General features: G+C 42.4%; 1 long non-coding RNA gene across 1 annotated transcript; it reads left to right on the top strand.

Moving 5' to 3' along the window:
* The first annotated feature begins 4,700 nt into the window (after positions 1 to 4,700).
* On the top strand, positions 4,701 to 5,591 carry LOC120729361. Its single transcript, XR_005694916.1, has 3 exons — positions 4,701 to 4,889; positions 4,968 to 5,044; positions 5,308 to 5,591. It is a non-coding gene; the product is annotated as an uncharacterized LOC120729361 (long non-coding RNA).
* Positions 5,592 to 6,472: the final 881 nt, after the last annotated feature.

The following is a 6,472-nucleotide window of genomic DNA, read 5'->3' as shown; positions in this document are numbered from 1 at the left end:
CTCCCCTGAAAAAGCGTTGGATGGACATCGCTGCGTCAGCTCCCTTCTCCACGTATGGGGAAGGCATTCTTGAGAACGGCAGGATTATAGCTTTATCTATAGTGATGGTTGAAAATAATGCCCTAACAGTTTACATTATGTTGAATTATCAGTTTTGTATCCAAGGACGTTACTAAAGCTACACAATAGTTTTTTTTTAATGTTAATGCATTTTGTGTTTGGAGTTTACTAAACCAGTTCCTGATATCTGTCAGTTAATGCAAAGGTAACATGATAAATGCTTTCTGTTCTCATGTAAGTCCTTTGTTAATAATAGCTTCAATAAATTTGTTTAGGTGCCATCATGCCATTCTTGCTGATTTCTTTTTTTTGATTTTAAAGGCAATATGTCAATTATCTACTTTATTTACAGCTGACAAGATTCTTTTTCTTAACTGTGATGGAGTCTAGAAATGTAACTTGTATTTAAGTCCAATAACTGCTGCTCCAATCCATGTCCTTGACAAAACTTCTGGTTTCAATTGGGGTGTTCAAGATATTTCCTTTTACAAAATGATTTCAACAACCTCCAAAATAATCCGGAAAATTATCATCCAGTTTTCATAGCCCAAAACTTGACTTTATTGGTAACAGCTTGAAAGTGACAAAAAACTCTCATGACTGTAGAATGTAATGTTTTGATGTGTGTTAGCTGTTCCTGCATGCGGTAATTAATAGCTTGAACCACAGCTGACAGTGTGGCAGATTTTTATTAACTTATATTCAACAACTTGGACTGTGTGTAACATTTAATACAGCTTTGGTATTATCTACTTTTTTTCACCTCGTGTAATCCAAGAAACTGCTTCCAACAAAGAAGAGATGGAATCGGATGCATGACAATGACTGAAACCTAAATAACACAATCATGTTCCTTAACTTCAAAATAGTAATGGGGGAACGGAATAATCGCTTTAATAGTTTAAACTCGCACTAACAAATGCCCAAAAAATCAATAAGCCAGGATAACAGTGAAACTGGCTAGTGTAAAACAGTTTCAAGCATGGTTGAGCAAATGGTGACGACATCCAGTGTCTACAAATGGCTAAAAGAGGCCGAAACCTGGGCGCACAGTGTGTGGCAAGCAATCAGCAACATGGTGGGAAAAACATTGAACACGGGGAAGGCCCGCCACGCAACGGCCAAAACAGAAGGAGGAGGATTGGGAGGCGCGGTTGGACGACTTCAACCCACCGTTGGACCAGTCGGAATTTCCCACCCGACCCAAAACCTCATCAGCTGGGCTGAGCGGAGGGCGGGTGCTGGTGGAAGAATAATACAATGCCAGTAGAAATCAAAATTAGATTCAATTATGAATCACAATGCAATTACACTCGCCTGTTTCAATGTAGGTCTTCAGAAACCCAATGTTTGCTGTTGTGTATTGCTTTGTTGGGTAAGGTGGCGCGGTCCTGGTCTGTCAGCATCGCCCCTCCATCTGCCCTGGCCAAACAATGTGGCGTAAGCACAGCCCGTAAACCATGAGTTCCGAGACCCCCCACCGTTAAGAGGCAACTGCTCAAAGACAGGGGGGGTTACAGGGGAAAGGTGGATCCGACTGGGACGGGGGTCCGACCACTGGGCAGGCGAGTAGCGGGGGGAGGTTAGAGGGGTTGGGGCCCCCGGAGTTGGCACGGGAGGCGGGGCAGCCGGGAAAAGAATGTGGGACGCCGGCAGGAAGGAATAGGCGGAGCAAGGCCATCAGGTTGGCGCCACAGGATAGAGGCGAAGTGGTTAAAAGAATGTAGGCGGAAGGGGCGGACGCGCCCAAGACTCTCGGCAAGGGGGGGCGACAACCCATTTTCATGGATGTTGCGTTTGTGATCATTTGTGAGGTCACAAAAGGCTGGGATGAGCCAAAGTTCTACAAGTGGTGCCTCCATCACTTGTGATGCTACTCCATCTGTTTCACTTCCATTTCTGTGTTTACTTGTGCGCAGTGTGAGAGGTCGCGTTAAATCGTCTCATGGCGCCGCTTCAACAGTGCGACACCTTCACGAGGGGCGACCAGGATTTCAAACACATTTGATTTTCTTGTGATTGCTGATCAAGAGCTGGTTGTGAGGTGTTAATCGCTTCTCGTTACCCCGTGTGTGCTACACGATGCACGACACATGATTATGGCGAAACTCGGGTTGATCCCCAAAACAGTCACACGAGTGAAAAATGGTCTCATAATGGTCCAAAAATCACACAGTGTGCCCAACTTAAGCAGTCAGCTTGGTCCTCTACATTGTTACTGACATACAGCTGCTCTCTGCAGCCATGTGGCTGCAGTTGAGTTGAGTTGGCAATCGTGACTCAAGAGTTGGGAGTTCGCCTTGTAATCGGAAGGTTGTCGGTTCGAGCCCCGGCTCTGACAGTCTCGGTCGTTGTGTCCTTGGGAAAGACACTTCACCCGACGCCTACTGGTGGTGGTCAGAGGTCCTGGTGGCGCCAGTGTCCGGCAGCCTCGCCTCTGTCAGTGCGCCCCAGGGTGGCTGTGGCTACAATGTAGCTGCCATCACCAGTGTGTGAATGGCTGTGTCCCAATTCAGGGTCTGCACGCTTGAAGTACGCATTTCAAGTGCGGTTACATCACCGCCACGCGACGATGGCTGTCCCAATTCGAAGTGTACTTCAAATGCATACTCCAAATGCGCCGTCGATTTCCCCAAATATCAAGCGTGGTCCGGTGCACGCTTCGTGGTCCCATATATCCCACAATTCATAGCGCGGCGGTGGGTGTGGAGAATTTACGGCAGAAGGGAGCGGCCGAAGAGGGGTTTTTTTTTTCCAAACTTTATTGAACTTATAAAGCGAACAGTCAGTCATTCCAGTTCAGTTTGTACAGTAGACATACAAGGCAAATAAGAGTAACAATATACAGCACAATGAAATAAGAAGGATAAATAAATAAAGGATGAAAAAAGAAAAAAGAAAAAAAAGGGGGGAATGTGACAGACTTCATAACAACTTTGTACTTGAAAGTTGTGACAGCTCATTCCTTAAACATTTCTGAAAGAATTTCAATCAATGATAAACCTTTTTTATTGGAAGTTAATTTAAGAGAGTTTAAGTAATATTCAATTTCAATCAAAAACAAATTAAATGATGGGGTTGAGTCTTGAAATTTACATTTATGTATGTGGAATTTCCCTAATAAGATGGAGCGGCCGAAGAGTGAACTGTCAAAAGTACTGAATATGACGTCACTTATTTATGTGCGAATGTGTAATAATTAAAGTCAGTCATATATCCACAAACACAACAAGCTGAAAGTCAGTGATATATGTATATGTGTATGTATATATATATATATGTGTGTATGTATATGTGTGTGTGTATATGTGTGTGTGTGTGTGTGTGTGTATATATGATATATATATATATCATAATAATCTGACAATACTATAATATTGGCCATATTATATTTACATTACCACAGTGAGATGACTTTAGTCTCATGAACAACATCAGCTGATTGTTATTTACTAACTAATCTTAAATGGCTGTTCAGCACAGAAATGAAGCCCAACAATCATGTTTACAGTCCTGTGGTCTCAGCCTCAGATACTCAACTAATCAAAGTGATGTCATGACAAAAATGAATGACCAACAAAACATTTTCTCCTTCATTTCTGTCACACAAAGCTGTATGTAACGTGTCTCGCGGTTAGTATCATGGTTGCTAGGCAACCTGAACAGCGCACCGAAGCGTATACCGTCCCATTTCACAAGCCTCTCACTTCCGCACTTCTCGTACTTATAGTACGCACCGTACGTAGTACGCGTAGTGCGCGTAGTGCGCGTACTTCAAGCGTGCAGATGATGACAGTGAAACAATCACAGCTGATTGTGTGATGATGTAAACTGTCACTGTTACATTCAGTGTGTGTGACATCATGTTAGTGCAGGCTGATAACAGCCTGGTTCTGTTAGAAACACATGAACGTGTCCATAGATCAGTGTGTGTTTAACATGAGAGCTTCAGCCCTGCTGATGTGTTAAATAAAGACATGCAGGAAAACTGATGAGACTCTGAAATAACTCTTTTTTTCTTTTTTTTCCTTTCCTCTCCTCAGGAACTCTCTCTGCAGGAGGGGGAGATACAGGAGAGGTGGAGGAAGATCTCAGCCTGGGCGTCTATTGTCTCATGTAGTCTGGAAGATGAGTGGATGGTGGGGTGGGTGCAGTCTTCTCTGTGGTGGGGTTGGGTGGACTGTCCCGGGCTCTGTGGGGCCGGGGGGCGCTGCTGTGCTGGGCCCCGGTCTGGATGGGCCTGGGCCCCCTTTCCCTGGCGGGTCGCGGAGTATGGGGGTGCCTACTGGGGTCAGCGGGGGAGCTGGCCCCAGGGAGGGGTCACTTGCCCCTCCCTTCCTTCCCTCCCCATCTCCAGCTGCCTCCCTCTTCCCGCTCCACCACAACCACCCACACATGCAGGGCCTTGGAGTAGGGGTATGTCACCAGGGTGCAGAGGAGGCTACCGCGCCCCCCCCCCTTCTGGCTGCCTCTGCCTCAATTTTATCCCACAACTTAGACATTCACATTATTCACACTCTCATTACACATACATATAGGAACTTGGGGGTGGGCACGATACACGGAGTCCAAAGTACCATCAGGGTGTACACTCCACCCCTGGCGTCAAAGACATGAGTTTCAAATCATTTTTGTGCTGATTATAAAATTGGGTCTGCTATAGAAAAGGAATATGACTAAATTATTTTTGAATATTTTGCTATTTCCATAGATGGCAAAGGCGTTCATGGAGTCCTTTCCCCAAATACCAGAAATGACATTTGAAACCACAATTAAAGCAATGGTACAGCAGCGTGAAGCAACTGCTTTACATATACTGGGAGCCTCAGGTTTGTGTTACAGCACAAAGAAATCACTTGTATTTAAATATTCATTGTCAGTCACTAATTTTACTATGTTTGTAATAGTGTTCGAGGCAGAAAACAACTGCGCCATGTGTTCAACTCCAAAACCACCTTTTCCAGGGCCTTCAATCACCAAATGGGTAAGACAGATTTGTAATTGGGGATATGATTTAACAAAATCTATTGTGTAAAGTTGCTTTTGTTATTTGGTTCTTGTTTTGAGGAAGAGGGGAAATATAGCCTTAACTTGCATGTAATGTTTTTTGGCTTGGTGTGTTAGTTATTTTGAATATTTGATAAGGAAAAAAATATGCACTACATACTAATGGCAGATTAATAAAGATATTCATGTTAAACCACGTGATTAAAGATTTCTTTATTTTTGGTTTGTTGAAATTCACAGATCCAGTGTGACAGCTGTTCAAGGTGGTTTCACACACAGCGCCTGCAGATGAATACTGAGCTGTTTCAGACGGCAGAGGCTGCAGAATGGGAGTGCGCTCTCTGTGAAAAATAAATACTTGTATTTATTTTGTAAAATGTATATAAGGTTGAATAATGTCATGTAAATTCTTATTTGTATTGATAGAAACTAAGGAACAGATGTAAATTGTTTTTATACATTTTGTATGTGTACATTTACAGGTTATGTATTTCACAAATGTAAATAGAGCTTGTTCCTTTAGATTTTGTGTTGCATTCTTTTTCATTTTAATACCTTTTGTAAAAAAATGACACTAAATTTAGAAACTAATGTGATTCTGGCAGTTTGGGTTTGTGACCCAACCCTTTTTGCATTTGGTATTTGTTGATTCAGATTACTATTGATCAATGTATGTAATTCTTGTTTTTGCTGTTATTAGTTAGTAGTTTTAATTTGGCCATACTTTGTTACGTTCTTCTAATTCTCCCTGACAGCTCACAGTTGCTCAGTCTTTACTCCGTTGTTTACATCGATCCTTTCGTGTCACCTACCATTACGTTCCAATCGCCCTTGTTTGTTAATGTGAGGTATACGTTCGTCATGTTTCCTGTTTTAAGACTCTGTTTTCCTTTCTCACGTTCAAGTCTTGGGTGTACCCCTTCATATTTTATCTCATACTGCTGGTCGCCATCATGTTCAGGTCTGTAGTAGTGTTGTCATAGTGACAGTAACATTAATAGCAGTCGTAGTTTAGTCTCGCCCATTTCAGGATTAATTACAGTTATTGTAACCTATTGCTTTTGCCTTGTTGTATGTTCAAGTTTCTTCCATCAGCCACAATGAAGGGCTCTCTTTTAGTCCATCACAGTTTTGTTGTCCTCTGTGTCCTGCTTTTAGTCTGCTTTTAAATGACATCATCTCACCCGCTGTATAGTAAGTAAAACATATTCCGTTCTAAACCTCGCGTTAATCTTTAAGAACATATTTTTAACAATTGAAACAAATTGAAATATTTTTTAGAAGACTATTTGTAGTGGATTCATCTTATAAATGAAGTAGAGTTTCTGAGCAGATATTGATGTCTATGTTGTTGTTGGACCTCAACTACTCAGGATGATTATTAATGAACTTTTGAAAATGACAT

This window comes from Simochromis diagramma, unplaced genomic scaffold (assembly GCF_900408965.1).
Source record: "Simochromis diagramma unplaced genomic scaffold, fSimDia1.1 OVJJ01000295.1, whole genome shotgun sequence".
NCBI classification, from domain to species: Eukaryota; Metazoa; Chordata; class Actinopteri; order Cichliformes; family Cichlidae; genus Simochromis; species Simochromis diagramma.
The sequence above is the reverse complement of the archived record's forward strand: the minus strand, read 5'-3'. Positions and strand labels throughout refer to the sequence as shown.